Here is a 25,532-nt window from a genome sequence, read left to right as displayed (position 1 = left end):
GGCACCTAGTCTCTACGACTAAGTAAGCCTAAAGTTTGGAAGAAAAACCAAAATTGGCGGAAGTAAAACCACTTAAAACAGATATAAAGCAGTAACAACATTTAAATTTTCCGCTCGGCATACACCATGTTTAACTCTCAATACCAAAACATTAAATCCAAGACCCGGAAACCCACGAATCACAAGCTAAGATCAATGCTACATAGCTCTAACTCTGGAATGTCTAATAAAAACAGAAAAATATAGAAGGGGTAAATACTAAAAGCAGGAATAGAAAGGGACTTCTCGGTCTACGGATACGACAGATGTACCTCAAAGTCTCTAGAGCAGTCACCTCCTCAAGGGTGATAGGCTTGAGTAGTGGTACCTGGATCTGCACATGAAAAACATGCGTAGAAGGGGCATGCGTACACCAGAGCAATACTCAGTAAGTGCCAAGCCTAACCTCGGTTGGGTAGTGACGAGGAAGGTCAAGGCCCTACTGAGATTAGATAAAAATAAAGATGACAGGATAAGATAAGCAGTATAATTGAGAATCTACAGCAAGAATCCATACAAGATAATAAGATTACAATAACGGAAATAGAGATGAAGGCAAACCACAAGGAAGTACCACTCATAACAAGGATGATAGCCGGGGATCTCTTGGTATCCTCAATATATGCTAGGGATCTCTTGGTATCCCGAAGATCTCTTGGTATCCTCAATTATAGGCTAGGGATCTCTTGGTATTCTGAGGATCTCTTGGTATCCTCATTATATGCTAGGGATCTCTTGGTATCCTCAATATATGCTGGGGATCTCTCGGTATCCCAAGGATCTCTTGGTATCCTCAATTATATTCTAGGGATCTCTTGGTATCCTCAATTATATGCTAGGGATCTCTTAGTATCCCGAAGATCTCTTGGTATGCTCAATATATGCTAGGAATCTCTCGGTATCCCGAGGATCTCTTGGTATCCTCAATTATATGCTAGGGATTTCTTGGTATCCCGAGGATCTCCTGGTATCCTCAATTATATGCTCGGGATCTCTTAGTATCCCAAGGATCTCTTGGTATCCTTAATTATACGTGCCAGGGATCTCTTGATATCCCGCACCTCAGTTCAGATCATAAGTACGTACAGGGGATCTGCCGGGATGTCGTCCCGTAGTCCCAAAGTAAAAACACAGTAGCAACACAAGAATACCCAATTAAGCTAAATTCCGCACCAAGTAAACAGTTAAGTCTAGCCTAACATGCTTCACGTAATGCAATTAAGGCAGTTTAGGCAAAGAGGCAATTAAGTCAACTAAACATGCTTTTCTAAACTAGCAACAATCTAAATTCGCAGGTAGAATAAAACAGGAAAAAGAACTCAATTGAAATACTTAAGAAAAAATCGAATTTCAACAATTAGCTCAAGTACGCACTCATCACCTCACGTACAATGCATTTCAATTATCAAATATATCATATCCTAAGGGGAATGTCCCCTACACAAGGTTAGACAAGCCACTTATCTCGAACTGGCTCAAAATCAACCCGAAACCACGCTCTTGCCACGAGTACTCGACTCCAAATGGCCCAAATCTATTCAATTCAATCGTATAATGTATATAACACTTCAAGTAACTGATTATACAATAAAATTCTAAGCTAATACGCGAAATTATGTAAAATGACCAAAACGCCCCTTGGGCCCACATCTCGGAATCGGGTAAAATTTATATTTCCAGAATTCTCACACTCTCACGAGGTTAGTCATACCAAAAGCATCAAAATCGGACCTCAAATGATAATTCCTCTGAGAATCCCTTTTGAAAAGTGCTCCCCAAGTTTTTTCCCGTTTTAAAAATGATGAAAAATGGATAAATTTCGCGAAGGCAAGAATTTATATGTTCTGCCCAGCGATTTCCGCTTCTGCGATCCTGCTTCTGTGGAGCCAAGGTTGCATCTGTGACTTTTCATTTAATGGCCTATTTCCGCATCTGCAGTTACCCTTCTGCAGGTGCGGTACCGCTCCTGCGGTGAACTACCCGCATATTCGGTTCCTGCAGAGATGTCCAAATTCAGCTTCTGTGGTCTCCAATTCGCAGATGCGGTTCCGCTTCTGCTGAAGATCCCCCGCATCTGCGGAACCTGCTGACCTCCCTCAATTTCATTTTTGCGGCCTGTTAGCCGCTTCTGCGGCGTCGCACCTGCGGAACCCAAACCGCAGGCGTAGTTATGATAGAACCAGCAGCTGAAGCTGCAACTTAAATTCCAAAATCTTTCCGTCAATCATCTGAAATCATCCCGAGGCCTCCGGGACCTCAATAAAAGGCACCAACAAGTCATGAACCACTATCCAAGTTTGTACCAATCCTTAAAACACCTAAAACAACATCGAAACCTCGAATTAACCATGGATTTAAGCCTAAGAACTCTAAAATTCTCAAAATACGCTTTCGATCAAAAAGTCTATCAAACCACGTCCGAATGACCTGAAATTTTGCACACACATCACATTCAACACTACGGAGCTACTCCAACTTCCAGAATTCCATTCCGACCCTCGGATCAAAATCTCACTATCGGACCGGAAACTTCAAAAATTTACTTTCGGCATTTCAAGCCTAAATTAGCTATGGACCTCCAAAACATAGTCCAAACACGCTCTGAAACCTGAAATCACCCAACGGAGCTAACGGAACCATCGAATTTCCATTTTGAGGCCATCTTCATATTGCTCCGACTACGGTCAACTTTCCAACACTTAAGCTCTCATTTAGGGACTAAGTGTCCCAAAACTCTCCGAAACTCAAAACCAAACATCCCGGCAAATCAAAACAGCAAAATTAAACTTGGGGAAAGTAATTAATAGGGGATCAGAGCGTTAATTCTTAAGACGACCGGCTGGGTCATCACAGCCTCTCGCGTTCGTGATGCCTTGTTGCCGACAACCTCGAAATCCTTCTTCGTGTTCGCGTCCTTCCCTTCACGTTCGCCCAGCCCTGCATTTTCATTCTTCGTGTTCGCGTCCTTCCCTACATGTTTACATAGGTTCCTGCCCTTCTTCTCCGCATTCACGATGAGCAACCTGGGCAGCCTTAACTTTTCTTCTTCGTGAACGCGGTCCTTTCTTCGCATTCGCGATGCACAAAAACCTGGGCGGACAGAATATATCCCAAAATTGAGGGTTTCACCATATTCATCATATTTTGACTTCTAGAGCTCGGTTCTTGGCGATTTTTAGTGGGTTTTTTACGAAATTCGATTGGGTAAGTGTTCCTTAACAATAATTAAATATATTCCATGAATTTGTCTTTATTTTTATTATTTAAATTGTGTTTTGGATTGGGGAAGGAGTTGGTTTTGAAGAAAATTTCTAAAATGAAAAATCGTGATTTGAGGGACCAAATGGTATCGAAATTTGATAAATTTTGTATTGTTGAACTCGTATCGGAATGGGTATTCAGTTTTTGTAAATTCGTCGAGTTCTGAGGTGCGGGCCCGAAGGTCGACTTTTGGACCGATTTTTAGAATTTGATCAAGATTGAGACTTTATGATCCGGAATAGTCTCTTATGTATTTTATTTATGCTTTGAAGTTAATTTGGTTAGATTTGAGCCGTCCGGAGGTCTTTTCACCTGAGAAGTGCATCTTAAAGTATCGGTTTGTCGTCTTCAGGGTAAGTATCTTGCCTAACCTTGTGTGGGGGACTTCCCCTTAGGATTGAGTCTTCTATGTTGATTGTAATCCGTGTACGCGAGGTGACTAGTGCGTACTTGGACTTAATTGCGGATAGTTGGCCTTTTAGGGTTCTTAGGTTCTTATACTCACTATGTATGGAGTTATTCTTGATATGACTGAGTTCCTGCTTGTTAGTTTCGTCTCTACATGCTTAGTTGGAATTGTTTGCTTCATGATTTACTCTTATCGCCTAATTGTCATCCTATTTGATTTAACTGAAGAACTTCGTCTCTCTTATCATCATGCTACCTTTTCATAACTACTTGTGCTATCGAGAGTTATCGGCATCCCTCCTATAATCACCTAGTCTTAAGTGCAACTAAGATCACCTTCCCTTAATTGAAATTATCGAATACGCTCATAACTTCCCAACCTTAAACGGAGTTTAGATGACCTATATCTTTGTCGACTTGCCTTTATATGGGACTACTAGACCCGTGTTGTCTTCCTTGTGCTGATTTGTTTATTTGGGATTGTCACTACATGTTAGTTTCCCTTCGTTGAATTGTTCCCTTTATACCTTTCATTTTTCTTATTGTGGCTATTCTTGTGAACTGGTTATACCGATTCCTTGTGATTCGAAGTTTTGGAGTGGATTCACTCGCTATATTTTGTATTATTATCACTGTTGTGTTGTGCGGGTTGTGTTGATGCACGAGGTCTCTGCTGTGCGATTGTTGTTGTGTTGGCGCACGAGGTCTCTGTCGTGCGGTTGTGGTTGTGTTATGCACGAGGTCTCTGCCGTGCGTTTGTGGTTGTGTTGTGCACGAGGTCTCTGTCATGCGGTTGTTGTCAAGGGGTTGCACGAGGTTTTTGACGTGCTATTGTTACTATTGATATATTGCACATGTAGCGTGACAAGGCGAGATATGTATATATGATTATATATGGGTTGCGCATGTGGCAAGACAAGGTGGGAACATTATGATGCACGTGTGGCGAAACAAGACGGGCACTTATTATGTTGTTATTTGCACACGTGGCGAGACAAGGTGGGCTATGTTAGGGATTGATTGTGAGGATTTGTGATGGCTTGAGGGAATTCTTGTTGTTTAATATTGCGTTGTGGTATGCTTACCTATATGAGCTTTATCTCGTGAAAGTTGAGAGGAAACATCTTACGTGTTGTCCGTTCTATTCCTTGCGCTTATTAGCTGGTAGGAACTATGTTAAAGCACTGCACAAGCATACACGTAGTTGAACACTCCTATTGGATGTGAAGTCCTCCTGATTTTGATGAGTATAGACGTACACCCTCATTTACATGTTATATATGTGAGAGTGGCCCTAGTTAGTAAGTGAGTTGTCAGCATGACCTTGAGGGTGATGGGGGCACAGGATGCCAAGTGTTAGATTTTAGGTACTGGGACTCGTGAGCTGTAATTTGTCCGAGATTCGGTACTTCGTGTAAATTGTTAAATAAGACCTGATGTGAACACTGACATAAGATTTGAGTTATTGTTTACCTTACTGTATTATGACTGTAGGATTAGGGTTTGTGTTTTCGTTCGCTCTTCTATGTCATTATTCTTAGTATTTTCGTTGTTACTTGCTATTTTTCTTCCCTTATTGTGATTATAGTATTGTTAGCCATTTTGTGTAGTCTTTATATATACATCATGTTCCGTTGCTCCTATATTTGTACAGTTTATTGGACTGGTAGGTGTCTTGACTGCTCCTCGTCACTACTCCACCGAGGTTAGTCGTGATACTTACTGGGCATCTATGTGGTGTGCTTATGCTACTCTTCTGCACATTTTTATTGTGCAGATCCAGGTATTTCCACTCCGTCTTATCATCCTTGAGGCGAGGCGCTTCTGTAGAGACTTCGAGGTATATTTGCCGCGTCCGCAGACCGAGGAGTTTCTTTATATCTTTCTGTAATAGTATATCCCTTCAGTAGTTTTCCTTTGTTAGACATTCTGGAGTTAGAGATTCTTATGTATCTCTTAGCTTGTGATTCATAGGGTTCCAGATTTTGGGAGTGTTAGGTTGAGATTTTGCACTGTTATGTGTCAGGGGGCATCTTAAACACTATTTTATTTTACTATTTTGGTTTTTAAATTATTTCTTCCGCAACTGTTATTTATAATCCGCATTGTTAGGCTTACCTAGTCATAGAGATTAGGTGTCATCACGATGGTTCACGGAGGGCGAACCAGGGTCGTGACACAAAATCTCTTGCTATCATATTATCATGCGTGTAAATATAGCAAGATACATTTGTGTACAAATTGTACTTAGGATGTAGTACTTCATGACTAAGAATTTTATATGCTTTAAGCAATTTAAATTCTTCATGGATTGTCATATAAGTTAAATCATATAAGTCATATGAATGGACTTTAAATGCATATCAAGTTTTTATGTCATGCTAGACATATAAGATATCGAAAACTGATTGCACATACCATTGACTTTATATTTTCAAGTATTTGAACTACATGTCCAAAACTACATGTCTTTCATATTAAACCAATTCTATTTGAATTGTGTATCGTCTATTTGGCCAATATTTTTATGTCTGTCTCGACATCCTTAAGATCATCATCTATACTTAGCGCTATGATAGATGGCGTCGACGAACATTTTATATCGGTTCCAATAATTTTTCATAAAGACATAACATAGAGATCTCTTCATTCATATATTCAGGTACTTGAATCTCTCATGAGATTTTATGAAGTGTTATGTCATGTGATCTTCTAGATCACTTGCCTCCTTATTATGATCTGTTTGATCATTTGTTCATCTTCTTTATCAAGAAGTTTTATTTGAAACCGATTTGTCTATATACTTTAAGCATACCATAGACTTTGTCCTTCTAGGACTTAATAGGAGCATTTGCAATGAGAATGTAGTTACTTTCTTTGGATCAACAAATGCGTCTGGCATGCTTTCCAATATATTGTAAATGAATTATCTTTTTATGAACTTTAAGTTCATATTATCGTATTCGAGGATCTAGATATACAAATGATAATTCATTCCATGTAACTTTTTCTCAACTGTTTATCATGTTTCCCCCTCATGTTAGAAAAACTAACTTGTTTCCTCCATTTTGAAAGCCCATCTTTGTGTGTCATGGTTTCTGACCCCAAACCACTTGTGAGGGGAGAATATAATATATTTTCGTATATAACATATATCAAACTGATATAGATAACTTTGTTCTCATAAGCAATAGTTTAACTATTAAGTAGAGGCACTAAATAAATTATTTTGCTAAACCAGTTGTGATGTAAACCAACTTATCAAGATGAACTATCTTGAATAGAAAATCTTGAAATTATGCTCGAAATTAAATTATTGAGCAAGTTACCTCGCAAAATACCATGTTGCGAGTTAATAATAATTGCACATGTAACCATATCATAGATGCATCTTATGTGGTATACATGGCAAGTGAATGGGCCCATATTCACTTTTGATATTTCTAGCATTCATGGGATTCAATCCCAATTTTAGTCGGTCTATTAATTAATAAGAACAAGCAATGCAAGAGAATTCGTAAAAAACTTTCTAGTTCTTTAATATTTACCCATGTGAATTCTCTATTATTTTTGCACATCATACTTAAATTGATATGACTAACCCAAATGCCAACTGAATAAATTATCAATATTGATAAACTTCAAATTTACACCATGACGTGTTCAATTATCAATAAACTCCAAGTTTATTATGATATGAGTTTTTATATCAATAAACTTCTACTTTATTATGGAATTCTTTTGTTTGTGTAGTACAAACTGGAGAATAAAGTGGGTAACTTTTCACATACATATTACCTCGCTACAAGTTGTAATAATAGAAGATATTAAACCTTTCCTTTATTTATAGTCTCAGTATGACCAACCGCTTTTGCGAATACTTTAGAAACTAAATAAGTTTCTTTGAGACTTACTACAACATAATATCTTATTGATAATCAATTTTATTTTTCCAAAATAGTGGTAATTAGCTCTTCCAGAACTCTCAATTAATTTTGTGCTACCACATATTCATCAACATCCATATGGTCATATATCTTTTTCAAGGAGAAAGTTATACCATTATAGTCATAGTCAAAATTATATGCAAGATATGTTTCTTGCATTATTGTTGTCCTTTAATAATCACATTGCCAAAATATTTTTGCGTACAATAGGTATGTGATCAATGACCATTCATGCCATAATAATGACATTATTTTCTTATATCATCTCAAACCTCCTTCTAGAGGTGAGTGTGGTATATTCGCTACCACTAGCACGTTCATATTCTTTGAAGAATGAATATGTATTCATAAATCAGATGTTGTCACATTCACATCATGAATGGACCATAATCGTCTATATGTAAACTTTGGAGCTCAGCTTAGGGATCAGATATCGATATCGGAAGATCAGGCCCATCACTTCTTCTTGACTTCGATGATTTGCCTGCAGGAGGATCATCGAAGGTTGGAGAAAGAGATTTATAAAATCTCATGTCAAATCAATGATAAATATTACTTTCACAAAGTGAAAGATTATTTTGAGAATCCTTATTATTTCCATTATCACAATGATGACGATTATAATTTCGTCTATTGCCACGTCCACATCCATTGATATCTTCACGGTAATAATTTTGTCTTCTTTCAGACTATCACATATTACTATCACATTCTCTTAAAGGAATGAGAATGAAACAAATTCAATGGGACGTGTTTTCAATTCTTTGCCCACAATCATACATGAATTTGATCATGGCAAGACATAGAAATTTTACCACTTTGGGTGGTTATAATTTCTTTCAAATTCCATTAGAGTTATAATCAAAATTTTATTGTCTTTGCTTGTATTTAAAATCAAATTATAGAATTTCAAGAATTTAAAAGAGAAATATAAAGTAAAATACTTACCTTAAATCCATAATTTAATCATGAAGGAAGTTCATAGAACAATTGACAATCATTATGCTCAATCCAAAAGCTTCTACACAACGTATTATAAAACAATAAAAGAAGAAGAAGATTATTGCAGAGAAAAATAGAGAGAGGGAATCCTTATTGATTTTGAGATGAATTACAATGGAATAGAACCCCTTTATTTATAGGGGAAAAGTGATTTAGCCACCAAGTAACAAACCCTAAAATCTCTCTAAAATATAGACATTTACCTTAAATAGAATTCTATTTATAACAAATTTAATCTTTTTGAAAAATGAAGTAGTAACACTTTGTGGGACAACAATTATCAAAATGCAGGCTGACAAAATCTTATGTAGATAGAGAGTATCAGTGGAAACTGCTAAGCAAATACACATCGACGCTGCGAATCAGAAGGGGCAAGAACTACGATACTATATGTGTTTTTTTTATCTTTTCGTTCTTTCTACTTTGAGATGGAGTAGTAGTATCTTTTGTTGCAATTGGTTTCAGTTTGGATACTGAATTTATCAAGCAACTTTCAATTCAGTTGGTGTAATTACTACGGAGGAGAGGAGATGTAGGTGTAACTAAGATAACTAGTTTTAGAGAAGGCGTGTTGCGCCTGTATTTTATATCAATAAATATAAATTTTAGAAAAATTACATAAATACTATTCACAAAAGTTCTGAATGATAAAAAAATTTAAAAATCCAAATTCCTGAAAAAAATCTTGAACATTAATCACATTTATCTAACTCAATAAAAGAATGTTCTGCTCTACAAATACCTTTTTACTTAGATTTTCGTTAGGGATAGATTTAGGTTCTCACGTCATATTTTCTATGTATATTTGATCATTATCATGATAAAGAGACTACATGCTAATAAACATTGTTATTCTCTTTAGCTCAATAATAATGGGTAATATTAGTTTGCCACATATTTCGAATTTGATATTTATTTGTGATTACATGTAATATCTATTTGCTAGAAAGATTTATCGATCCCATGAGAAGCTATCAAATTCCATGACAGCACTTTTGAAAATATTTTATTTACATTCTTAAAAACGAATAGCTTAAAATAGCAAACATCTTTAATATTACCAACCTTAAAATTTTAGCAATCTAAAAGTGTTCGACGCAATGCTTTATTTATGTCCTAGTTTATCTGATTCGACATTACCAACCTTCTAATATCACATGGATTATTATTGTTTCGGGTGAAATTATAATTCCTAAAATTATAAATTCTTGAGAAAATTAACTTACTCAATTTATAGAAGTAATCTTACTGTGTTAATATTCCTAAATATTTTGAGTTCCTATATAGTTCAAATAGAAAGATTTAATAGTCAAAACTTTAGTTAATTTTAACGTTGTAAATATTAGAAAGTGCTAATGAAATAATGATTTTGTCCCAATAAATTTATTTTTAATGATAAGAAGGTTGATCAATTTTGCATTGAAATTTCATGCTTTTATAATAGTCTAGATTGATTGAAGAAGAAAAAAACTAAAAGAAAAGTGAAACATTATTTTTCTATATATTTAGTAGCTTTTAATTTTAGTCTCACATTATTTACCACATAATTAAAATAAACTAATGCAGTTTATTGCAAATACTAAGTGAAAAAATATTTTTTTCATTGTGAAACAATTGGAGTACCATTAGGATATCACTTAATTGCCAAAACTACTTCAAAAGAATGTCTACAACTTTTGTCTCCAAACAACTGACTTTTTAACTAAATTTTAGGCATCTAGTTTAAATAAGAAAAAGATTTAATAACCAAATTTCAAGGAATTTCTAGGTATGAAATATTAGAAAAATAATTAAATGACTATTTTATCTAGTGTGAACTATATTTTTAAATTGTAAAAAAGGCGAACGATATTTCGCTAAGGGGTTTCGTGCTTTTAATATAGTACTAGTCTTAGAGTACGCGTTTTGCGCGTATATCTATATTCATAAATATACGATTTTGGAAAAAAATCTCTCTCTATCTTTCTTATATATAGTACATAATATGTCTGGGTTGTAAAATAAAAAAATAGAAAAAAAGTAATATGTCATCACATAAGTCATCGAATGCCTTATTATTCTTGTTTTCTCGTTTGCTCCGTCAATATTGAGTTAATATTTTACAAGAAATAATATATAAAAAATATAGGGAGTTGTCACTCTTTACAATAATGAATGAAGAAAAAATACAACTCATTTAGAATACATTTTGTCTTTTAATATTTTATCCTTATCGCTTCAAATTTGCACTTAACCAACTTGATATAATCAACTTTTCTCTATCTCTAATTTTTCTTTTCGCCGGTATCTTTCTTATGAAAATTAAAATATATGTACCATATGAGTTTTATCAACTTGAAAAATAATTTTTTGTATATGAATAGTTTTAAAAAGAAGTGAATTGAATTTATTTTGCTATTAGTTCTAAGAACTTAATTATTTGTTTTTTAAAAAGTAATTTATTTTTATTCAAATTCTTAGTATGAACTCATCCAAAATTTTATATTTAACTGTAATTATAATTTTGTTCAATAAAAAATTATTTTCAAAGGGTAAAATATCGATATAATATTATACTTTGGACAGTTATATTTTCAAAATTATTAGTGCAATTGACTCTTATTGACCGCATCTCGTTATTTCTTGTTTAAAATCTGAAATATTTTTTACTATAAGTTCAAGATTATTAATGTAATAAAGTTATCATGTAACTTTAGAGTTGTATTAGTAAATTCTCTTTTTGGACAAATCTTCTTATTCCTTATTTTTTTTCATGAGTTTGGGAAGAATGCAATTTTAAAGACATTGAGATTTAACCTTTATATCATTAACTTTTCATCACCAGATATTATAAAGGAGGAAGAGAAAATTGAGTGATTGGTATGAATGGGTTAACTTGGTAAGTAGTATATTAGAAATATTATAAAGTTCAAAATGTTGGGCTAGGGATTTACATATATTTTGAGTTGGTACATATTAGTAGTTTTTACTTAGTTCAAATAAAAAAAGAGTTAATGATCAAAATATTTTAAAATTTCAAACTCCTAAAAAATACTCACGTTTAAAAAACAAAAAATAATATTAGCTGATCTAAGAAGTCTTGTATAATGCAAAGAGTTTAACATCTAATATAACTTTTAATATGGTTAATATTACGTGTTTTAAATAATTAACTTAAAAGTTCAACTTTTAATATAGTTTACTTTGCAAAATTATTGCTAAGAAAAGTATTTTTGTAAGTATAATTTTACTCAATAACTTTAATTTCCTAAATATTAGGAGTTCCTACATTATTCGAATAAGGAAAAATTTAATAGCCATAATTTTAGTTGATTTTAAATAACTCAATTTTAGGAAAATAATTAAATGACTATTTTGTCTAGTATAAACTATATTTTAAGAGGGTAAAAAAGGCAAACGACATTTCGCTAAGGGCCTTCGTGCTTTTAATATAGTATATAAATTTTAAAAGTGACTTTGCGATAGAAGTTTGAGGATAAAAACGGTTGTCTATAAATAATTAGTCTTTATTACTAATAGAGTAAAACGGTTAGCGATCACATTTAGTTGCGACTTTTCATATAAAGCTTTTTTGTTTAGATAAATGAATTAAAAAATGTCAAATAACTACAAAATAGATAAATATGATTCTTGGCCAAATAAAGATGTCAAGTCAGCTTTTTCACTCCAATATATATATATATATATATATATATATATATATTTTTTTTTCATGATTATTTAGGAAACTTATTCTTTTTAGGGTAGTTCAATTAATTTAAAGTGATTACAAAGGCAAATGTTTAATATTTACAAAGAAGGGACAATTTTGGTGCCATTAATTCCGGTAGTGGCGGCGCGTGGATTTATATCTAATAACTCAGCGGCAGCGCGTGGGAAAGTAATGGTTTTTTCTCTTCTTTGTCGGAAGCGCAGATAGCATGGCGCGTTTTCGGTTCGAAGCGTACTACTAAGCAACAATCAAAGAAAGAGGACAAAGGTCGTCCGAATATAGAAAAATAAGGAGGAATTCGACTTGGTAAAATTTCATAAGTCTTAGATATTTGTAATCTTATTCTTGATTACAACTGCCGCATGCTTTTAATATTGATAATAATAATATTCACATATACTGTCAGTAGTAATTTTTATTCGATTTAGGCTACAGAACTTCAATTACTCTCCCAAAAAGTTGTTCAGTCGGATTTTCATTTATATTATATTGAAGGACCTAAATAGAGTAGAGTGGAACTATAGATTTGTATAGTTGATGATTGATAATAGGAAGTATGAGATACATTTTTTTGATTGCTAAGAAGAATGAGATATTTACCCAGGCCATGATGCTTTTATTTAGGCTGATTTGATATCATAATTTGAAATTTAGAATTGAATTTTCTTTGGTTTGTAGTATTGGAGTGAATCTAAACATTCATTCTAGCACAAATAAGCTAGGTGTTTGCACTGGAAGAGAGTTCATGCATTGTGCCAGCTTAACCATTAAAAGAAACTAGACTTAACTAAAGCTGCAACTCTGAAGTAAAAAGTTTTTGCATTTTAAAATTGCTATGATGGTTTCCAGTCCTGCGGAACTTGTTATTTGGTTTGCCCCTTGACATTGATATGTCTATTATCGCCATTTTTTTTCCTTATGGACTTACATGCCAGAAACTAACCCTCTAATGCGACCTTTGGATGAAAAGTTATTAATTTAATTACGGGCCTCAATGTAATAGTAAGCTGGTTACTAGCTGTAAAAGATCTAAGATTTCAATTCAGTTGTAGATTTTGTTGCCTTTAGCTTCATGTAGGCGGGAATATCCGGTCTTGCCAGTAAATTACTCATCGAATTTGATCCAATTTTGATGTCTAACATTCTTGTTGACCTATCTGTAAAAATAGGCTGGACCTTTGAGTTAGCAAGCAGCTATAAAATGACTTCTCAAATTTTTTTCCTAAAGGACAGTTGGACTGAGGCAGATTGGTAGTTTCTCTATATGGGAGGGACTATAATTTTATGGTGAACTTCTTGCATCTTTCGACAAAACCTACATTTTTCTTTTTTCGTTTTCCTTTTTCTCCTTTTAATTCTTTTTGTCTTTTTTAAACATCAAATTGTTGTCAGAATACCAGAGGTGGCGATGGTAAAAAGTTTTAGAGAGATTCATCAAATGCTCTTTATTAAAAAAAGATTCCTCAAAGGTTATTGCGCTTGTCTCTTTCTCTGGCGGTTATAGCCACAGTTCACAGTCATGGATGAGTATGAAGCTAAAGCTTAGCTGTCAACACCTACCAAATGTTGAATAAAATGTAATATGGATATAGATTCATCAAATCTTCAAAATAATTCTTATCCCCGTTGTAGCTTTGATGAGATATCCCCTATTTTTCATGAAGTCAGAGGATTTAGTCATGCTAAGATAGAAATCAAATCTTTTAGGAAGAGTGAAACTTTTGAAATTGGCGTAGCCCTGTTTACCTCTTTATGCCGTGGCCAAACGTCATCCTGACCATTTTATAGGAAATGAGTCTTACCCAGTTGTAGCACCTTTTCTCATGTATCCTTCTTCTGTTGTTTCTGTCTAGATTTATTAGATATCACTTCAAATCTATGCTGCTCGGACTCTCTGAAAATGTGGCCGGATACGTGTCGGATCCTCCAAAAGTAGTGCATTTTTGAAGGATCCGACACGATTGCAGCTACATTTTGGAGAGTCCGCGCAACATAGCTTCAAATTTACTTACGGAATTAAAGAGCTTCTCATTCTCATCCAAGTTCTTTGTCCTTTAAGCTTTCCCTCTTGATTTCCTCACAGGTTATAGAGATCATTTTTTCTACCATTTGTTCATTGAGTCAAACAGCTTGCAAATTCTGTCACTCCCTCTGGTGACTTTTTTCACCTGAACAGTCATTGATTTTTCACTCTCTTTCGATTGGATTTGTACTTACGATTCTTGGGACTTCGGATGCTTACCCAAGTTTAACTTGCTTGAGAAATGGCTTCTCAAACCAGTTAGCCTCGCTGGCTGCTAAAAATGATCTTTTCAGGAGATCTTCTGGGTGGTGAAGGCTACGGCTCTCAGTCCCACCTTACCCACAGTCCTTTTAGTTGCAGTTTGGTCTTGTGCACACGATTTTGGATACTGATCTGAATGAGATCATTGTCTTTGAATAGTTTTATTTCCTGGGATGTCATAAATTTATAAAATTCTGCCAATGCTAATGCCATCTCTTGATTCTTCTGGCATTGTTACAATCAGCGCTGAGTATTGAAATTGTTACAAAGGTTCAATTAGAAACTCCTGGCATGGAGACTTCTATTGGTTGTTTCTCGTCAATCTCTTTCACCTCCTTGATTTCACCTTCCTGTTCTATGTCAAGTCAATACCAACTTCCGATTGGGTACGAATGTCGGCCAACGGCCAAAAGAACTATCCAAGACATACTATCTGTGTTGACCCCAACTGTAGAGTCTGATCAAACAAGGATGAGGATTGTCAATTACATGGGGAGGTTAATGAGAGAGAACTTTGGAGTTGAGGTTAGCTAGACTATCATTTCACATGTCTATATTTGTTATCTGTTACTTCTTTTTTTCATCTCGATGCTGTATGGGCTGGCTTGCGCCCACCTTGGTTAGTCAACCGGGTAGCCCCAACCCACAAGCAAGCCATGGCCCTGAAGTTTTTTATATTTGTCATAATAGAGAACAAAAGGGTGTTGTGCGAATAGCGTGTTTCGCTGGGTTACATTCAGTCCGTGGAATTTCTGTTCTTTATACAAACACTCAGCACCAATAACTTCTCTTCTTTATTTGTTTTCACGAGAATTAAGAGTTCTCTGAATTGCATTGAGGATTATTCATTTCACCGCTATAGCAAAATCTAATTAATTCACTATTTCCCTTTATATTAACAAAGACATTGCCAAAAATGCAATATATGGTCGATTTATTAGAACCTGTTACTAAAAAATATGGGGATATTCGTCTTGGTAATGCTCCACGTTTTAATGATTTTTTGCTGTACAATAGATTGTGCATAGTTACTAAATGATTTCTCACTGAGGTGACATGATGAAACAAGATAGAACCTTAAATGAGAAGTCTTAGTTTAATCACGGAGCATGTTGAATTCTTCATCTCCTTTACAGGTTTTCCCATTTGGCTCGGCCCCTCTGAACACATACCTACCTCACGGGGATATTGATCTGATTGCCATTACATCTCAAAATAATGATGAAGATATGACAAAAAGTGTTTGTCATTTGCTTAAAAGTGAAGAATTAAAAGCTGCTGACTTTCTGGTTGAGGATGTCCACTACATTCCTGCTCAGGTGTTATTCTGAACTTGTTTTCCTCTTCTTTCGTTTATGAAGCTGAAATTGTTTGGAGACTAATTTTCTTCCTGGTCTTGCTATCTTAGAAGTATTCGTTGTCTTTTTCCTTTCTTCTGATCAACCTAGATAGCTGTATAAACGTATTTTATTTTAGGATGCTAATCTGGAAGTTCTTGTGACACTTCTTTCCGTTGCTTAGATGGTGAAGGTATCGTTGTGCTAAATGCTAAAGTCTAAGATGATGGTTGGTTTCTATCTCTTTTTCATTTTGAATAGAATAACTATATGATCACTTACTGGCCAAGTATCCAGTTAGTGCTTTTATTTAAAACTTTTTGAAACATACACTGAAGGTGATGCATTAGGCTCTTGGTGAAGTTATCAGCTAGAATTTCCTGGCTAAAAATCTAGTACTTTATGGGTGATTGTGATGGTACCTGTTGTTATATTTAACGATTGTGAAGTTCTCCAACCACTAACTTACAAGAAATTTTTAAAAAAAAAAGGTTCTCCAGGCACTAAGCATTGATGGTTCGTATTTGTTTCCTTGTAAAGAAATTAGGTTTTACAGCGTATCTAGAGCTTTTGAAGGTAGATCTTATTGTTATTTCTTATCTTACAATGACTTTTGAGTTTAATGAAATACATTATTCTCTAAGTTATCAAAAAAGAAATATGAATTCTGATATAAAAGTACATTTTCTCTCTCAATCACGGAGACATCAATGTTATTACCTGTTTGAGAACAACCCATGGAGCGGTTGTAAGTTGCATTCCGCTGAATACAGCTTTGCAGCAAACCTTGAGGAACAATTTCTTGCTAGGTTGAGCAAGTTTTGATAGAACAGACTGTTGCATGAATTCCAGCAAGGTCTATTTGTTAAAAATTTAAGCCTAAGAGCCCGCACTAATGACTTTTGGGAATGGCTATCAGATATGCTATATCCTTATCTTCCCTAAATTCTGAAACTAAAAAAACAATTGAGGTATAATTGATTGATTCATTCATTCAAAAAGAAAAAACTCTACCTGGTGGAAATGTCTTGAAAAGAAAGGCTCTTGTAAGTGGAGCTCAGGATGAAGCAGTTTTACTTCCAATCCTGTCAAAGCCATGGCGTTTAGAGGAAAGCCTAGGAAAACCTTTCAAGGGGCTGATAATAGTAAATCCTAAAAATACTTCAAATGTGAAGCCAAAAACTAAGAAGAAATTGAATCATTACAATGCTAAATCTAGCTGTGTTTTTCGTTGAAAAGGGTAAAACGACTCTTAGTAACTGCTGTGTTCATCACAAATAGCTAATATGTTAGATCTCTTTTGGCTTTGCATGGATTGGCTTTGGTAGAGACGTGTTTATAATAATTGAAATGTGAAAATTTGGAGCAGTTAGTTGAAAGGTGTCATATCAAGTTTGATATACAGATAGTTTAAATTTTGTTCGAGGGAGAAAAATTTGTTGTATAACGAAATAAGTCTTAACTTTTTCGCGCCTACCGAAAAGGAAAGAAGGTCTATTTATTGGGATGGGGTAGTATAAGTCTAAGCTGGTTTTTAGCTCTAGCCTCGTCAATCGAGAAGCTGAATAAAAGGAAATTACATAACATAAAGAAGTCTTGAAACAACATGGAAACAAAATATAAAAAGGGTTATCTAAAAAGCCAAATAAAGACATCTATATTGTAATCTATGAACATATTTTTAGATTCAGCCATCCCCTCGAAGCATCTTTGGTTCCTTTCCAGCCAAATTACCAAAATAAAAGCAAGCAGGTATTGTGATCCAAAACTTCCTCACCCATTCTCCTTACTGATCAGCTTAACAATATATTTTCACATTCTTAGACACTACCCGGTTGATGGCAGACAATCCAAGAGCATGTCCCAAAGCTGCCTTACCACCTTGTAATGAAAAAAGAAATGGTTTGTATCTTCACCTTCTCGCACATGTAGCATCTACAGCAGGTATACAGACCTCTCTTCTGTAGATTATACTGTGTGAGACAAGCCACATATGCTGCAATCCAACAAAAACCTCCGACTTTCGGAGGTGCATAGTTTTTTCAGATAAACATTCTAAGGCTAAGCAGTGTGGTTTCTAGGTTCTACTTCTATAAAACCTCGTAGGCAGATTTCACCGAGTTCGCATCTCTTTGATGCCTCCATCTTAACAAATCTGCCCTCCCAGGAGTAAGAAGACAAGAGGGGTTGCTCTGATGGTAAACAACCTCCACTTCCAACCAAGAGGTTGTGAGTTCGAATCTCCCCAAAAGCAAGGCGGGAAGTTCTTGGAGGGAAGGATACCGAGGGTCTATTTGGAAACAGCCTCTCTACCCTAGGGTAGGGGTAAGATCTGCGTACACACTACCCTCCCCAAACCCCACTAAGTGGAATTATACTGGGTTGTTGTTGTTGTGTTGTTGCAGGAGTAAGAACTGCCCCTTCCAGTTTACCCAAAAGCTGTGACACCCTAATAATCTCCCATTCTTCACGGTTTCTCCTGAAGTTTAGGTCCCAACCATGTGTTGATTTGTATTGAGCTACTCTACCTCCACTATTTGTAGCTAAACTATATCCAACTTATTACATTGTACAGGGAAAAATGGCCCTTACTTTGCATGTGAACTTGGCTTCCTGCTTTTATGGACTCAATGCCACCTCTTAATGGCTGCTTTAGTGCAGAGATCACTTTACACCTCAATGAGTAATAGGTTTTCTAGTGCTTAGTTAAGAACAATAAACTGAAAAATTGATACCTACGTCCACGACAATTAATTTGTGCAAACAAGTCCGAAACTATAGGCATCACGCAAATTTCCTTGTTTTGCTGTACAAGAAGAAGAATGCACATAGTGTACTCGGAAATCTTGTTTGTGAGATAACTGTGAGTTTTACTTTGGATTGGTAGTCGTCTGGAGTTCTTGAAATTTGTTAAGTGTAAAGGAGAGAAGACTAAAGATGCCTGCTATTGGGTAAAATCTTTTTTCTGTTGTATTAAATATTATTGATGGTCCTTGCAAGCTGCTGATGTAAAGAGTACTTGGTAATCCTGTGACATACTTAAAGACCGAAGAGGTTTGGAAAAAAAATAAATAGTTTAATAATATCCTTTCTAAAACAAGAAGATCGTAAGATTTGTTTTTGTTCTCTCTCTTTCTTCCTGTCTTAACTATCTGTAAAGTGCAAGTCAAATAATACACAAGTTTCTAAAATCGAACTTGTAAAGATTTGTACAGTAGATGCACCATGCAGAAAGATAGCATCATATTTCCTATTGAAGAAATATAAAAATAAAGTACAAATAGCATCATTGTGAGAATTTGCCACCTTAGTTCCGCCTTCTGGTTTAACCTGAGTCGATTGGGCTTTAGTCATGACAACAAAATATAAGATACTAGTATATTTTTGGCGCAACTATTGCTAAATGCATTGTTAAGCAAGTTTACAAAACAAGGGAATATATATTTTCAAGTACTATAGTTTAGTTCATTTGATACTCCAGTTTAATACATTAGACAAATTTGGTTTTCTGTACGAACAAAATGTTAAGGTTTAAAAATCTATTCCTCATTAAAAAAATAAAGGCAAAATACCTTATCACCCCCCCAAACTTGTCACGGATTATTATTTACAACCTTAAACTATTCGTGGTCTTAATTACCCCCCTCAACTAGGCCTTTTGAGAGCCATTACCCCCCCTGGACGCTGATGTGGGAAATTGTGTGGGTGCACTCGCCTGCCACATGGATTTTTCTGTATATGTGGCATTTTTTGAAATTAGATTATTTTATTATATATCGTGTTACCCTTCTGATTCTATGATGAGTATGCCTTACTACTTTTCCGAATTTTTTGTTATTGTTCTTTGCAAGTACCAAAGTGAGATATAAAAAGTAATACAACTGTAAATAAAGGTATTGTGACAATATCAATTGGAACCAATTTAGATTGAAATCACTAATTACGTCCGCATGCATCCAAGGCAAATCAACAAAGAGCAAAGTACTGTAACACGGGAGTAATCACCAAAACCTAGCTATGGGTTCTACGTGTAATTATAAAAATACTTTTAACCATTTGATTTCAAGTACCACTACATGAACTCCAAATAGTTTAGTTAGTTTAACTATCTAACCACATTCTTTTTCCCTTTTTCGCCAAATTTTAGTAAGACAACGAAAACTTTTCGCCTAATAAATATGTATTATTAAAGTTTCCTATTTAGTTTTAGGGAGTAGCATTTATGTTTAATCAAGATAGCGTAAAAATAGCACGATGTAGCCAGTTTTCGGATTGGTCATTCAAAAATAACCAGCGTTTACGAAGTCAATGAAATATAGCCATTATTTTGCTGCAACAGAGACCGGTCCAGCATAATATACTAGAGTTCGGTGCACCTGTGTATGAACTCCAGCATATTATGCTGGACTGGTATACTTTGCTGACTCCAATATAATATACCGGAGACTGGAGCACCGGTGCTCCAAACTCCAGTATATCATGCTGGAGTTCTAGTGTACTTATGCTGGAACTCTCATCTTATGCTGGAGTTCCAGCGTACTTATGCTGGAACTCCAGTATAACATACTGGCGTATTTTCCGGGTTTTGAACAGTGTTTTCGCTCAGATTTATCTTTACATGAAAAGTGGCTAAATTTTGATTACTTTTGAAACTGTGCTATTTTTGAACGACCAGTTGTAAATCTGACTATTTTTGAATTTCTCCCCGAGATAGCTTAAGATTATCCAAATTAAATAATGGGTTAGGGAATGATGGGATGAAAAATTAATGGTCCCCCATCTTCCACGTCTACAGTTATTATGCATAGTCCTAACAGAGTTCTCATATTTTCTGAGTTAGGCAAGTGTTCTCATATTTAATTACAAAAGGTGACTGAAATCAGAGGCAATGCCAGAATTTCGAGCTTATGGATTCGGGATTCTAATCGTTAAAAGTTACTGGGTTCTAAATTAATCATTTATACATATTTAAAAGATTTAGTAAGACAAACACAGGGTTCGAATCAAAGTTACTGGGTTCGGTCGAACCCGGTCCCAATACTCTACCTCCGCCACGGACTGAAATGACTGAAATGACTGAAAATATAATACTAATAATAACCATGTAAAAGTAGGCAAGCATGTTCACATGAAAGAGTATTTTAGGGAATAAACGAAAATATCATAGTTTTTTGGTCAATTCACATTGACCGCAAGCTCCTCTATTCTCCCTATTAAGCTTAGCATGAGCCCAACATGTTCGGTATTTTGGTATAGTTCTTCAATTGTGCTGGTACCAATAGAAATAGTTTTACATATTGAAAATGAAAATAAGTAACCACAAGAAACAGAGTTCCATGTACAACATAGACATAATAAGGTATTTTCAGTATGATATCTGCAAAATAAAACATAAAAACACTGTATGCTCTAGTGTTATTTCAATCAACCGTAATCAACAATGCCATTGACTTGGCCTTGGTTGTAATACATCTAGATGCAGCTAATCTCACAACAATATGTGAATCAACACATATGAAGACACATGGAAGAGGAGGGAGGGCTTCCAGTCCTAGTCTTTCATCTTAGTATTGGTGCAATGGATTGGACCAGCTGCACTTAGAAGGAAAAAGAGCAAGAATACAGAGACAATGTTTAAGTCTAAGTCAGGGCGTCAAGGGAAGCAAGAGAGCATCCATCTGAAATAGAGCACTAAAACTAATTACCTTCCCGCTATAACGGATGGCAAACTATAACAGTCATATACAAAACTGATGAATATGTGTATTCATGCGTTATGTTGCTAAACTTGCCATTCTATTTTCGATGAAGAAAACTTGTTATTCTTCCCAGAGAAAACAAATGTATATGTATTTGTTATCCTATTCATTTTTCTTGCAGTTTCTTCCCTTTCAGGAACACAATCCTAGCAATATCAGCTTAGCGACTAATACTTTAAAGCTACCTCAGTAAGCAAGTGACTAAGCAAGCCACCATTTTAGCAATAGAGAATGGTTAAATAGAGGAAAATAAAATGTCTTATGCAACAAAAGCTCTGAAGAGATCATGATTGTCTTCCAGCTGATAATTGCATGCGCATCATACCTCCTCTGGTTAAACAAATATGCCTATAAGTGTACGGTAACACAAATACTGTTAATACATCTTCGAGTGGCAAACAACAACCTAATAACTTAAAGATAAAAAAAAATTAAGGGAAAACAGTTAGGTGCTAAATTTTATCACGCATCTCCTGTAACATTTTCACTGAAAACTGATGCTATAATAGTAACATACCCAAATGAGAATAGTCAAATAATTAAAATCAAGCATCGACTTAACAAACAAAAGAAAAATGAGGTATTTTAAAGGAAATTGAAGGAAATACACATCCTGAAAGGTCTATACTCTGAGGCCATAGTTCCAACATGTTGTGGTATATGATCATCATTCATAAAACATCATTTCATTCAATGATCTGGAAAGGCTTAGAATATTCATTTCCAAAACTTTGGTTGCGTCTTCAAGATGAAGGCTCAATAATAAAAGGAACCGACATGAACAACAACTGTTAATGTGGCATTGCAGCCAAAGAATAGTAATTGCATCAAAATGTGCTTTTTCTCCTTTAAAATATGTGATTTCTCATATTTCTTGTCTTTTTTATTTATCAGTTGTGCTTCTCTTATTGGTCTTCTTCCACTAATAGTTTCAGAACAATAATTCTAACAATCATTAGTTCACTTGTATCATCATGGCGCACTCCACTTCCAGACATATCATATGAAGTTTATCTTTAATCCTCTCTTTTCTACTATTTAGGCAGTTTAGATAAAGGCCCTAGTTGCTAATAAGATCGGGTATATTAACTGTACTATTTTGTCAGAGTTGAACCATTTTCCAAGTAACATATACGTGCAGGTGAGTGTGCCCATAATTATATAATAATATAAAATAGAAAGAAATTTCTTATTATTATATATAGGCCAGCTTGACAAGCAACCCTTCCTCTTGATCTGAGGTGCGAAGAGAAAGATTTCTTTTTTATGACTTCCACTTATCGATCCCGGCCCAGAAAAGTGACCGATCAGGGCAGGGCCCTATTGATAAATGAAAGAAAGGGTTTATGAGCCCTAGCCCTGTAAGCCCACACCTGTGTAGAGTAGATCGTTCAACACCTGCGGCACAAACCCATTTTGAACCTATTGGTCCTAGTATCATAGGCGACCGAACGGCCGCCCCCTAATTACTAGACCAACCTGCTATAATAATTCCATAAACACCTAGCGAAGATATGGCAAACAAATAAAGTAGCCCTATGTTCGGATCTGACAATACCATACCATAATCAAAAGGTACAACGGCCCGAGCGACCAGACTTAACATAAATGTAGCCACTGGAGCCATTCTAAAAAGGGAGAAATTAGCACTACTTGGTGAAATAGGTTCTTTTAGAATCAATTTCAAACCATCTGCTAGAGGTTGTAACAATCCAAACGATCCCACTACATCAGGACCCTTTCGACATTGCACAAAAGCCATTACTTTACGTTCAGCTAGCACTAAAAAGGCTACTCCTAGTAGAAGTGGTAGAATTATTCCAAGTATTTCAGCTGGAACAGCTATGTATTATGGAATCGCTTACTATTTCTGAATTTCAAAAAAGAGATAAAAATAGCCGGGGATATTATGTGATTTATTAGTATTCTAAATCTTAGTTGGTATTCAAAATATCCGATTCAAGTAGACAAAGAGATGGTTGAATCGAAAAATTTTGTTTAGTTCAATTTTTTCAGAGGGCAAGGCAATATGAATGTTCTATCATGTTCCATCAATACTCTAAAGGGGTTATAAATTGATCATCATTTGAAGTCTACCAAATAGAAACTTCTGGAACTACCTTATTGTTGAACATGCCATAAAAAACTACTACGTAATATTATAAGTAACTTAGAAGAAGGTCGCAAGGGTTCGGTTGTTCGCCACAAAAAGAAAGAGCGCAGAGCCCCGACATGTTCTTTAATACAATAGCTTTACCAATCAGCATTTTCCCCTTTTCCCGTGTGTTTTTCTCTCTTCTCTTCACTTCTCTTCCCTCGTCCAATTTCCCAAGCCCCAATCCAAATCAACTCCAGAAAACCAGTAAATATGTCAAAGATTATTTCAATTTGTTCTCAAACTCCACCATTGTTCCTTATTTAGCAACGTAAGGAGAAACTCAAATATATATTCAGAATTGCAATATAGAAGCAATTACACAATGGAATAATTCATTCAGGCAAATGAGCAAACAGATTATGGCCATGTCTCTGCACTATCCTACTTAAGCAAGAGAGCTCATGTTCTCCCAGATTTTCGGATAAAAAGAAGCAACAATAATTCCAGAACACGGGAAAAGGAAAAGAAAAAACTGGAAAAATAAAACTCACCTATAGCGAAAATCGGACAGATGAAAGGAAAGTGAGGAAGAAGATTGAAATTAGCCAGAAGAGCCGACAGTAAATAAACCTGTGGTGTCTGCCACGTTTTACCAATCCTCATGTGCCGCTCTCTGAAGAACATATCCGCTTGGACAACGGGAAGCTCTTCAACCGACCCTGAGGACAAATACGGAATTGTTGGAGTATTATTGGTTTTTCCGTCAATGCACATGAACCGGAAGCTCCTCTCGATTCCCCCTTATTAACAGTAGTAATATTTTTGACTCTTAGCACATGGTCTGTATTGAAATAGATTTATTTTGGACATTTTCTTCTTTCCTAGTCTTTCTTAAGTTCTTATGCATTTATAGGGCTGTTCACGAAAATCGAACCAAACCGATTAAGTAAATCGATATATTTTTTGATTTGGATTGGTTTTGGTTTTAAATTTTAAAAATCGATAATATTTGGTTTGGTTTTGGTTCTATTATAAAAAACCGAAAAAACTGAACCGAACTGATTAATTATATAAAAATATGAATAATTATTGATATATGATATAATATCTTTTGGTAAATAATTTTAAATACTTTTTGCATTTTAATTATTATTTTGAATTTTGATTTATCCTACTTATATCTTAAAAGATTGCCTAAACCCAAAAGAATAGGAATCAGCCAATTTTCTTTTCTTTAAGAGAATCTAATTCTCTAACCTACACACATACTTTTTCCTAATAAAAGAGTTGGAAAAAAAATTTACGACAAGAGTAAAGAAAGCAAACTCAAATTGCAAGACTATAGTAGCTAAAGCTTGAGAAAGTAAACTTTTAGTTTGTTTTTTGTTCATTTTTTTCGTATAAACAGGTAAATAAACTTTTAGTTCCGAAATAAATATATAAAAAAGCATAAATTTAGCAAATTATTTTCAGATTGTTGTCTAGTGTTGTTTTACTATTATCGATTTATCATTAGCTTACTAGGAACCGAAAAACCGAACCAAACCAACAACAACCAAACCGATGGTTTGTATGTAACTGGTTATAAAATTTTAAAAACCGATTAAATTGGTTTGGTTTTGGTTTTAATAAAAAACCGGCCAAACCGAACCGTGAACACCTATGCATTTATTTCCTTTGTTCTT

General features: G+C 34.9%; 2 long non-coding RNA genes across 4 annotated transcripts; one reads left to right on the top strand and one right to left on the bottom strand.

The window, feature by feature from the left end:
- Positions 1–12,402: 12,402 nt before the first annotated feature.
- Positions 12,403–21,711, top strand: LOC138888744 (uncharacterized). Of its 2 annotated transcripts, XR_011406143.1 has the most exons (3): positions 12,420–12,675; positions 15,790–15,972; positions 21,467–21,711. It is a non-coding gene; the product is annotated as an uncharacterized lncRNA (long non-coding RNA). The 2 variants fall into 2 exon arrangements; XR_011406142.1 differs by lacking the exon at positions 21,467–21,711 and having other exon boundaries at positions 12,403–12,675; positions 15,790–17,172.
- LOC104237716 (uncharacterized) lies at positions 21,130–24,780 on the bottom strand. 2 transcript variants are annotated; one of them, XR_011406141.1, is made up of 2 exons: positions 24,399–24,780; positions 21,130–22,097 (listed from the first exon to the last, which is right to left on the bottom strand). It is a non-coding gene; the product is annotated as an uncharacterized lncRNA (long non-coding RNA). The 2 variants fall into 2 exon arrangements; XR_713704.2 differs by having other exon boundaries at positions 21,130–21,668; positions 24,399–24,609.
- Between the last annotated feature and the right edge of the window lie 752 nt (positions 24,781–25,532).

This window comes from Nicotiana sylvestris, chromosome 3 (assembly GCF_000393655.2).
Source record: "Nicotiana sylvestris chromosome 3, ASM39365v2, whole genome shotgun sequence".
Lineage (NCBI taxonomy): Eukaryota > Viridiplantae > Streptophyta > Magnoliopsida > Solanales > Solanaceae > Nicotiana > Nicotiana sylvestris.
The sequence above is the reverse complement of the archived record's forward strand: the minus strand, read 5'-3'. Positions and strand labels throughout refer to the sequence as shown.